The sequence below is a fragment of the Triticum dicoccoides genome, chromosome 3A (assembly GCF_002162155.2).
Source record: "Triticum dicoccoides isolate Atlit2015 ecotype Zavitan chromosome 3A, WEW_v2.0, whole genome shotgun sequence".
In the NCBI taxonomy this organism is placed as follows: Eukaryota; Viridiplantae; Streptophyta; class Magnoliopsida; order Poales; family Poaceae; genus Triticum; species Triticum dicoccoides.
In genome coordinates this window covers 49,665,310-49,677,450 of record NC_041384.1, presented here as the reverse complement: position 1 = coordinate 49,677,450, position 12,141 = coordinate 49,665,310, and positions in this window count along the sequence as shown.

The window sequence follows — 12,141 nt, the reverse complement described above, 5'->3', positions numbered from 1 at the left end:
TTCCTTAAAAATGTTCCCGAATTTTGGTTTGATATATAACTCTTGCCAAAATTCAGAAAACTATTTTGAGGGCATTTTGGATTCACAGAATGCAATTTAAAGGGTGCTTGCCCTTCTTTTAATCATATTTCTGAGGTTTCAACAATCCTCAATTCAAATTTCAGAAATTTAAACATGATGCAAGCAAGATGCAAACACTAGGCAACACCAGAAGCTAGGGATGTGATAGCTCACCCCTACTAAACAAAAATGTCGTCCCGAGATTCAAGTCGTGAGGTAAGAAGATAGAGGGACACAAGCTAACACAATCTTCACGATCCAGATGTCTTTCTCAAAGATGTTGATTCATTGCGTCACCTTGATCTCGACGTCTTGCTTTGAGAACTACATCCAACATGACAACGAGTATAAAGGGAGAATTTAAGAAGAATCGACCTTCCTGAGGTTCAAGCAACTTAGGATCATCTTAATGATCACAAGATCAACTCATGGAATGAGACATAGTAACATCTCTCGAGCTGAGACACGAAGCATACACCTAGAGGGATGGAGTGAAACGGATGGCGAAGGTTCACTAGGTAGGCAACAATTCCATACTCGAATAAGATGGAGCATGAATTTCAAAGTAGCAAGGAGATATTTGCCATGATTTCGTAACGTGATACCTTGGGGAAGGTGACTCGTAGAATTATTCCCTTAAGTGGCAAAAATAATAACTTTTGATTCGGAGAACATTGAAACTCTTTATACCAGCCTAAGGCAATCACAATCGATCATTTGAAGGAGTTCAAAAGAATGACATACTTGGACTAGAATGGATGGTGTGGACTCCCTTGTTGAAGACAACGCAATGGATGATTTTGCTTATCATCGGAAATGGATGGGACCCATAGTAAGTCCACTTTTGAAGATGATCCTGAACAACAACTACTGAGGTGCAAGCTGGGAACAAAATGCAAATGTTGGGAATGATTCTGGTAAATGGGGAAGAACTCAACAGTCGAGAGTGAGTCCACTGTTTGAAAAGGTTATAACATAACCGAGGAAACTGTAAGCAAATCCCAGTTAACGCCAACGGTAAAACCTAGTGCTTGCGCGTGCTCTCAAGAACTTGAGCATCTCCATATTCATCAAGGTTTTACCAATATCCGTGTCAAGGATCCTGGCAACACAACATACCACCATGATGAATGGTGATGGATGATGCAGATGCAAAGGAAGATAACACTTTCTCAGATTTCACCTTGGCGAGGCCAAGGGAACAAAATCTGGATGATCGACCGAGAAACATATAGCACTCCGCTTCTAATGTTCTCCTTGATGTGCTAGTGTATCCCATTCATAGATATGGTTTGATATATAGAACATCAAGTAAAAGGTCGGACTTCGGGAGCACAAGAATCCGTAAGGATTAACTACGGAGGTAAATCCTACGAAATCCTCATGGGGAGGTGGCCAACTTTCTTCAATCTAGATACTACAATAATAGGTCTTCCGGCTGGATGTGTTGGCCACGACATCCACTTTACCGGTTATCGAGAGACCAATATTATAGTTCTTGGAAAATGCTCTGACCATCATATCTGCCTGAGATTCAGATCTGGTTGGTGTCAGGATATTCCAGACTCATCGAGTCTAGAAACGAAAATGAAAGTTTGCAACACAAATCGACGAGACGACATTGCGAGATTCTCGGGGAATGAACTGCGATAGCAAGCTCCAAAACATGAGATGGTTCTGCTATAACATGTGAACATGTTGTCCCAGACAAGTATGAACACATAGTAGTCTTATAATAAAACACTACCGAGTTCTGGTGGGGAACCATCCTTGAGGATATCGAAATCTTGTGCATGACCTAGGATAGCACAACGACTCCTTTTCCTGGAATAGGTCAATCAGTGGCTTAGTGTGCTATGGAATTCATATGGAATGAAGATGATCAGTCTATCATGGAATACTTCACACGTGCATGACTGACTTGGGATGATTCCAGAGGAAGCAAAACTAACTTTCTTGAACTCACGGCGGCAACTTGCACCAAATGCACGTGAATCAGAGGAAGTCACTTATTTCATCCAACATATGCTTCATGAGCTAGCATGAAGAGATGCTTTCAAAAGTTTCCAACACTCTCTTAATGTTCGACAAAATCATGGAGAGGACATGGATGTTGTCGATGGGCTCAACAACAATTCATCCAGGTTTCCATATAAATGGAATTCCATAATTAAGTGAACATGGTGATAGCATTGGTCAGACCCAAAGAATATAATGATGTATGCTCGAGGAATCAACCACGAGTAAGACAACATTACGGATATCATTGGTTCTGATTTGATTTGACGATAGCCCACACTCAAATCAAAGTTTGGGTAAGACAATAGCACCGACAATTGATCACAAGGATCAATTGATGAAGATATCATCTTTCTTCAACACACACGCACACACACGCAAGATATCCCTTTGGAATGAACTGAGTCAGACAAGCTTTTATCTTTCAACTCTCCAAGTTGTGGTTTAGCTTAACCAACTTGCTCAGGGTATCCGACATAGATTCTTGGAGAAAGGACGGTTTGGAGGAAAACCAGCATGATCACGAACTCAACATGGCGGTCAGGTGACAACCTGGTAATACTTCCTAGAAGATATTCGGAACATCCGAACCACCGATATGTTACTAAGCTCGAGAACAATCTTGCTTTTCAGGGCAAGACAATGTGATCAAGAGAGTGATGGATTGACACACTCCTAACTCATTGATCGAAGAGTGCACCAGAAACAAGGATTAGGTAGCACAATCTACCTTAGAACAATGATTCAATAACCAACATGCTAAGAATGAAGTTATTGTCCTTTAACTACCAAGCAACGGGGTTGCTAGGAGTATTGATTTCACACATCACAATTCACTTGTCGACATTCCGGTTGCAACAACACGGAAACCGAGAAATGAATAATGATGGAGAGAGTATCACTATGTCAAGAATTCATGAGAGATGCTGCAATTCCTATGACAATCCTGACATAAAGGGGGTAATACTCCGAGGTAGAACAGAACAAAAGCTGGATTGGCATTTTGATCTGCGGAATACAACTACTTTGACCAGTCCAAGAAATGGATGAGGTGCTGGAGTTTGTTTCTCCTAGTCATTCCAGAATAGAATGGCTCAATGGACCACAAGAATAATAGGCATCGATAACACGAATGCACGACATAAACTTGGCTATCAACTGATAGACAAGGATCAGAATACAACTACAGAGGGACAACTCAAAGGAACATATATCTTTCTGAGTTGTGGATGCATAGGTTAGTATGTCGAACAAGTTCAACATATTTCTTCCGGACAACCCATGCTGAGAGGTAGGACTGGCAGAGTCACAATTATGAATGGAGAACTCCTCAGGAGTACTCTAATGGTGATCTTTTGGTTCAAAGAACTTCTGCCTTAATGGTTCATGGTATTTGGAAGAAGGAAATACCATGGACCTCGAGGACTATTTCAAAGGTTACTAATATCCCAAAGGAACTAGCAACAATATCAACACGAAGTGAACAGAGTGATTCTTGATTCTTGGGTCAAGAACACAGGAGTGGAATACCTACTACTAAATGGCATCACAGGATGCTTTCAAGAATGATGGCCAGAATCATCACACGGGGAACACAAAACATAGCTAGATTATTAGGTAATCTTCTGAGACACCTAGGATCGTAATAATAACTCCAACATATATGTCGAGGCAATAAATTACCTCACCGCGTCGGATAGTATGGTTACATTGGCCCAAAAGACATCGAACACGGGAGAAAGGGATTTGCAAATGCATCCGATTGTTTAGAAACCTGGGATGACTCGGAAAGCATAACGACTGTAAATGCTCAAAAAGATTTGAGACATCCTGCAAAATGGTGGCATAACCACTCAATATCACAATATCAAGGTTCTGAGGCCAGCTATGAACATATGGAAGTAGTAGGTTCTGAACTGAGGCTTAAACCCAACAATCCTAGGAAACTACGGTTTAGTAACATGTCATCCTGAGAGATAGAAGAGAAGCCTAGTTCTTAACCCCGTAGAAAAGAAGAGGTTGACTCAGATCAGAAGGGCATAAGGTAAAGGAGTAAAAAGAGCCTTACGTTCCCTTCCACAATCAATTCCCTTATATAACTAAAGCATTTCTAGACTCAACTTCGACCAGTATGGCTTGGTAATCCTACAGGCAGTCAGGCTCTGATACCAAAGCTGTCAGGACCCTGATTCCAAGTCACATCGATCTAGCCGGTGACACCTCATATCACTTTGCGGCCTCACGCACGGTATTCCCACGGGTGTCGCCTTACCATGGCCCGGGACCATTTGCGCCTTTTGGCTCATGTATATGATAGTGTCGCTAGCACCCATATGATAGAGAACCCAGGCCGACATGACTAGTCGTGAACCCAAAGTGGCACTAACTTATGGGAACAGGCATACATGAATCAACATCGAGCATGTCGGTCAGCAGCGTGCGAATCCGGGCTGTAGCACTGGGCTAACAGGACTCCAGTGAACCAGGCTGTAGCAGGCTAGGCAGGACTTCGGATGTCACTGCGTGACATTTCCCCGAAGGGACAGACATAGGAACGAAGTGAATCACATGCCGGCCAGTCAAACGTTCCAGAGCAATAGTGTTGGGCTAGCAGGACTCCGGTGAACCGGGCTGTACCGGACTACTATGGCTCATGGAAGCACAAGACTACATTTCCCCATAAGAGAGGCTACTAAGGATAAACAACTAGGTTGTCGGATCCCACACATACCAAGCATTTCAATCATACACACAATATGCTCAATATGTGCAATACAACATGGCATCACAAAAAGACTCTACGACTCAGAGTATTTATTCATTAGGCTCCGAGGAGCCAAGAATTACAAACATGGGTCTCATGACCCAACATTCAGAGCATACAAGCAACAAGCACATGCGGAAGCTTAACTTGTCTGAGTACAGACAACTACAAATGAAGAAGGCTCAGAGGCCTGACTATCTACAAGACCCTCCGAAGGGTACAAGATCGTAGCTGAGGTAATAAGCTAAACGTCGAAGTCCAAGCGGAACTACTAGCGAGACTGAAGTCTCTCTGCAAAACATAAAATAAGAAAACGTGAGTACAAATGTACCCAGCAAGACTTACATCAGAACTATCTACATATGCATCGGTATCAACAAAGGGGGTGGTGGAGTTTAACTGCAGCAAGCCAGCTTTGACTCAGTGGCTAACCTGAACTACGACTGCAAGTAACTCTTTTGAGGTGGCGCACACGAGTCCACAAATTCACCATACCAATACACCACTATGGATCCGCTCCCGTCTCCCTGCGAGAACGCCATCCATAGCACACACGCTTATCTTGCGAGTTTTAGAGTATCCACTTTCACTTGTCTATGAACTATGCAAGGGGACCAAGTTTCCATATCCGAGGAATCCAGCTATTCGAATAGATAATGATAACCCTGCAGGGGTGTACTTCTTCACACACGCTCTCGCCACTTACCACCATGTACACATCGTGTATCTCGGCAACCTTCAAGCGGAAGCCTGGCGAGGGAGTCGGCCACGACCTGACTAACCAACAAGTCTCTAGTCCAGGTTTATCGCCTATTCGGGTTCCATCCGCAAGGAGATCCGGCCGGGGTGTCGCTCACGGCCCCAAACGATGTGAGCAGGGTTCCCAAGCCCACCATCCGGGTGCCACTTGGTACACCGTGCCACTGTGCCTAGTCTGTCCCAAGCCCACCTATATCGGGTGCCACTTGGTAGACTACTAACACTACCTACAAACACCAGAAACTAGTTGCAACTCCTGGACAGAGATCGAGTTGATTAATAAGTCGAGAGAGCTTGGAGCGCCCGGAGCCCAATGTGTGGTAGTAACTGTTCATGGATCACAAACACAGAACTCAGTTCTTGGGGACGGCTGCAATGAGACAACCCACCATGTACTCCTACATGGCCTCTCACCGCTACCTTTATCAAATCATGTTCACACACTTAGCTCACACACAGTAGGACATGTTCACCACATTCCAATTCATCCCCGATGAATCGGACTTGACTCAACTCTAAGCAGTAGCAGGCATGACAAACAAGCATGAATGAGTAGGCACATCAGGGCTCAAACAACTCCTACTCATGCTAGTGGGTTTCATCTATTTATTGTGGCAATGACAGGTCATGCAGAGGAAAGGAGTTCCGCTACCGCAGCATGTAACAGTTGAATCGCTGTTGTCCTAATGCAGTAAAAGAGAGCAGGAGAGAAAGAGTGGGATTGTATCGGAATGAATAAGGGGTTTTGCTTGCCTGGCACTTCTGAAGATAGTATAGCTCTTCATCGGTGTCATCAAATTCATCGCTGGATCAATGTCTACTGAGGGGGGGGACAAACACCGGCAACTGAGAAAGAACACAATCAACACATGGCGATATGCAACAATATGATGCATGCTATGACATGGCAATATGAATGTGTTTTGGGCTAATGCAACAGAAAGTCATTTTAATTGAAGTGGAATTCAAAACTATATCAAATTCCAACTCCAAACCTATTATGAAATTTGCCCTAATCATGTTTCATCCTAATCAGTGAGGTTAACTTGCTCAAACATGCATGAAAATGGTATAGATGGATTCCTTGAAATTTTTCTGATAATTTTTCATATATAATTTATTTCATTTGGAGCTATAGATTAATTTCTATGATTTTCCAAAGTTTTGGATATTTTTTGAAAATAATAAATCATTTAAGATTTATTTAAATTCCAGAAAGGAATTATTGCTTCAGCATGACCTCACAGTGATGTCAGCAGGTCAACGGCTCGGTCCAGGTCAAACCTGACGTGTGGGGTCCACACGTCACTGACACAGCTAACTAACAAGGTTAATTAAAATTAAACTAAACCTAATCTAGTTTAGTTAAGGCTTGGGCCCACATGTTAGAGGCTAATTAACTAACTAAATAATTAACACTAACATGGGTTAGTTAGCAGGGCTGGCCCCACGCGTCAGTGACCCAGGGTGGTCAAACAAGGGTCAAACCCGGATCAACTCGCCGGAGTTGACCCGTGGCTCGTCGCCGGCGGAGCCAGAGACGGCGGAGGGCGCCGGGTTTTGCCCTCCGGTGACCAAAAGAGCGGCGGAGGGGCTCTACGAGACGCCCAGACTCGCGTGCATCCATTGCGGCCAGCGGCAGCAGCTGGGGTGCACTACAGCGACAGCGGCGATGGCAACTGCGGCGGCCGAAACTACGGGTTCAAGCGGGGCGAGGCCATAGAGGACGAGAGGGTTGGCTAAGGGGCTCACTGAGCTCCTGAAGATGCTAGGAGCACGGTGCCGTGATCGGTTTCGAGCCTCAGTGGCTGCAGTGACGGCGGTGACATCGCCGGCGGCGTGGAATTCTCGGCCAAGACGGGGCTATGGCCTAGAGGTCGAAAGCGACCAGGGGAGAAGGGGAAGACGACTCGGGGGCTCACCGTGAGTCCGTTTGGAGGGTCAGTGGGCTCGAGGGCGGCCGGAGTGCAGCGAATCGACGGCGAGGGGCTCGGGTGCCCGAGGTTGAAGATGACCGCGATGACGATGAAGCAGGGCCTCCTGGCGTCTAGTAGCTCGATTGGGAGGACGAGGAGGTTCTGGCGGTTCTTCTGGACTCGGCAGAAGGGTGAGGGGTGCCCGGTGGCCGCGGTGGTGCTTGTCGGCGGCGGCGGGTATTTTCGGTGGTGCTGCGCGGAGAAAGCAGAGGAGGGGAAGAGGTCCAAGGGGAGAGGGAAGAGGTGCAGGGGGTGCCGGGCGTCTCCAGGCGAGCAGCTGGACTCGCGGGGACGCTGCCAGCGCGAAGCAAGAGGTGGAGGCCTCCCAGCGCGCGCGTGCGTCTTCGCCTCTGCCTACTGGCAGAGGAAGACGACGAGCGAGGAGGTAAGTGGGCTGGGCCTAGCTGGGCCGGTCCTGTTGGGCCACCAGGTAAGTGGACCAGGTGAGTTCTGTTCTTTTTTTATTTTTCTGTTCTGTTTCCCTTTTCATTTTATTTTGCCATTGTTTTCAAATTCAAAATAATTTCAAACAGCGCCAAAAAATTCTGAGATATTTTATGTTACCTCTCTGGACTATTCCAAAAGTACATAAAATATTTCAAAGCATTTGAAAATATATTCATTATATATTATGAATATATCCCCAAATTCAAATAGATTATTGATTTACGTTCAGAGACCAAATAATTCCTTAAAAATTTTCCAGAATTTTGGTTTGATATATAACTCTTGCCAAAATTCACAAAACTATTTTGAGGGCATTTTGGATTCACAGAATGCAATTTAAAGGGTGCTTGCCCTTCTTTTAATCAGATTTCTGAGGTTTCAACAATCCTCAATTCAAGTTTCAGAAATTTAAACATGATGCAAGCAAGATGCAAAGACTAGGCAACACCAGAAGTTAGGGATGTGACAGGTGGCGAGCTGGTGATGCTTCAAGACAGGCCTCAAAGCGTCCATGGCGGTGTCCGGCGGGTGTCCAGGGCAAAAGGTTGGATGCGATTTTTTTAGCAAAAGAAAGCGATGCAAAAAGGTTGATCTGACGGTTGGTAAAAAGATAAACTGACGTGTCAGATGTGACCGGACGAACCGTTCCGCCGGTGCACCGGCGCCTATAAGTCGCCTAAGTCAATGGTTTGGCTGCATTGATCTGTTGCGGTGGACAACCAAGGGGATGTTAGCTTCCCCTCCTTATGGCGGCACAATCTCCTCGTACGGCGGCATTTCATTTGGACTCATACGTTAATGGGCTGCTTGCTGTACGAGTCTCATCTCTTCCGTTTCCAGCCCAAACCTAGCCCAACAAGCCAAGAAAGACAACAACGGAAGGACGAGGAGAGATCGATCGATCGACCATACACGACATGGATGCGGCGGCAAGGAAGGAAGAAAGGGAGGAGGTTAAGAGTGCCTTGTTCAGTATTGGGGACTTGAAGGCACCCAGTCCAGATGGACTACACGTAATTTTTTATAAGAAATTCTGGCCAATGTTGGGCGATGAATTAGTACAAGAAGTGTTGCAGGCAGTAAACACGGGAATCATTCCTGAAGGGTGGAACATGACCACTATTGTGCTCATACCAAAGGTTGAGAACCCGGAGACGATTGCTCAGTTTAGACCCATAAGTCTCTGTAACGTTGTCTATAAAGTGATATAAAAAATGCTAGCGGCAAGGTTGAAACTACTACTTCCAGATATCATCAGTGAAACCCAAAGTACTTTTGTGCCTGGAAGGATTATTACTGATAATGTTATTGTTGCGTATGAGTGCCTTCATACAATGAAGAAGAGGAAAACAGGGAAGCAAGGGACATGTGCGGTGAAGCTGGACATGCACAAAGCATACGATAGAGTGGAGTGGGTGTTTTTAGAGGCAATTCTTGGGAAACTTGGCTTTGATGCAAGATGGATAAAATTGGTAATGGCATGTGTGACTTCAGTGCAGTATAAGGTAAGGTTCAATTTTCAAATGAAACCTTGCCATTCTCACCAACCAGAGGGCTTCGGCAGGGGCCCCCCCTCTCTCCTTACTTGTTTCTGTTGTATGCGGAAGGTCTATCTGCACTCATTTGTCATGAGGAGAGCCTTGGGAATTTACAAGGAGTTCAGGTGTGCGCTGACTCCCCTCATATCTCATATTTATTATTTGCTGACGACTCCCTCATCTTGATGAAAGCTGATTGTATGAATGCTCAAACCTTGAGAAGAATTCTGGATGACTATTATGCAGCATCAAGCCAAATGGTGAGTGAGGCCAAGTGTTCTATATTTTTCAGCCCCAATACAGAGGTGGAAACAAAAGCCGATGTGTGCCAAATATTGAATATAATGACTGAGTTGTTGTTTGACAAATACTTGGGGCTTCCATCTATGATTGGAGTGGACAAGGTAAATTGTTTCAAACATCTAATTGAAAGAATACAGAAAATGGTGAATGGGTGGAAGGAGAGAACTTTATCCTATGATGGAAAAGAAGCACTAATTAAAGCGGTGGCCCAAGCCATCCCTACATATGCGACAAGTGTATTTAAATTCCCGAAGAAAATTTGCAAGGGGATCACTGATGCAATGTCGCAGTATTGACGGGGTGACGAGGACGGCCATAAAAGGATGCATTGGTTTGCTTGGTGGAGAATGTGTATTCCGAAGGAAAAAGGGGGTATGGGGTTCTGAGATGTCCAGAGCTTTAACTTACCCATCCCGGCCAAGCAGTGTTGGAGGCTGATTGAGTGTAATGAGTCCCTGTGTGCAAGAGTATTAAGAGCGAGATACTACCCCACTGGTGACATATTGAATTGTGAGCTGAAGAAGGGTTCCTCTTATATTTGGAGGAGCATTTGGGCGGGCATACAAACATTCAAAGAAGGATGTATTTGGAGAGTTGGCGATGGTGCAAAAATTAATATCTTGGATGACTGTTGGATTCCCAATAGTTTTTCAAGGAAAGTGGTCACTGTCCGAGGTAACCAAGTGCTCACAAAAGTAATCGAACTCATAGACCCTATCACAGGTGAATGGGATGAGCAACTGATCCATGATAATTTTTGGCATATCGATGCAGAACGCATCCTACAGATCCCCTTGCACCAACAGTTAACAGAGGACTATGTTGCTTGGCATCTGACTAGGAGTGCAATTTTTTCAATTAGATCTGCTTATATAAATAGTGGGAGGTTTCATATGTAGGCGATACAAATGAAGCAAATATGTTTGGCGGGATAGCGCCACATCCGTATGGAAGCAATTATGGAGTTTGAAAGTTCCTGGGAAAGTGAAGATCTTTTTGTGGAGATGCTTACATAATGCAATACCGTGCTTCTGTGTCCTAGCCAATAGGCACATCGGAAACGTCTCACAATGCCCAATCTGCCGCATGGGCGCTGAGGATATAAATCACACCATCTTTAGTTGTGAGCGAGCGAAAGCAGTCTGGTCGTCTTTGGGTATTTGCAATACTATTTCAGATGCTCTATTGGTAGACCATTTAGGAGCAGCAGTTTTGGAATTTCTAATGTGTGATCAGTTGCACCAGAAGACGTATATGGATCAGGTCGATCTTCCGGAATTAATCGCAACGGCGAGCTGGTACATTTGGTGGTAGAGAAGGATGCATGTTAAAGGTGAGGTAGTTCAATCTCCGGTGCGAACAGGACCATCCATTCATGCTCTTACTCTCAACTTCACCCGTGCGATGGCCGATCCTGCGCCAACCCCAAGGATAAATTCTTGGCCAATAGTTCTGGCGGCGCAACAAATCTTGAACGTTGATGCATCCTTTAGAGAGGAGGATTATACGGGGTCATGTGGGGCCCTTCACAAAGGGAATTTTATAGCAGCTTGCACCTCACGTATTGAACACGTTGCAGATGTAGTTTCTGCTGAAGCTGCAGCACTTCGCGAGGGTTTGAAATTAGCTCATACACTGGGATGCAATGATATCGTGGCAAGGATGGATAACTTCACTGTAGTAAACGTTCTACAGCTCAATGAAGGACAAGCGATGGTGGCTGCTCCTGTTCTGGAAGAGTGCAGAGATTTACTAAGAGATTTAGGGAAAATTATTCTTGAGCATTGTAATAGAGAGTCAAATATGACAGCTCATGTGCTAGCTGAATATGGTCGTGCAAATGATCTGCCTATGTGGATTGAGGCACCCCCAAGTTTCCTCGCCAAATTCTTGGCGGACGATATATCTGTTATTTAAATTAATAAAGCTAGTTATGAAGGCCTTCTTGTCAAAAAAAAAGGAAGAAAGGGAGGACGACATGCGCGAGAGGAGATGGCCGTCCACGCCGGCGCACCCAACAAGTATATATCTCTCCTGGCGATAATTCAATTCGGTGCTTAGGCCCATCTACACTCGGTGAATAGTAAAAAACAGCAGATTCAAAAAGATCTGATTTTTTTATGGTGCAAAATGGTCAAATGTGTGGTGTTGGTGCAACATTTTTTTTTGCCGTAACAGATGATGTAAAACCGGTGCCCTATAAGTTTCAAAATCAAACATGGTCATTGCATATTTCAGAATTTCAAACTAAATGTTCAACATTATTAAGCATTTA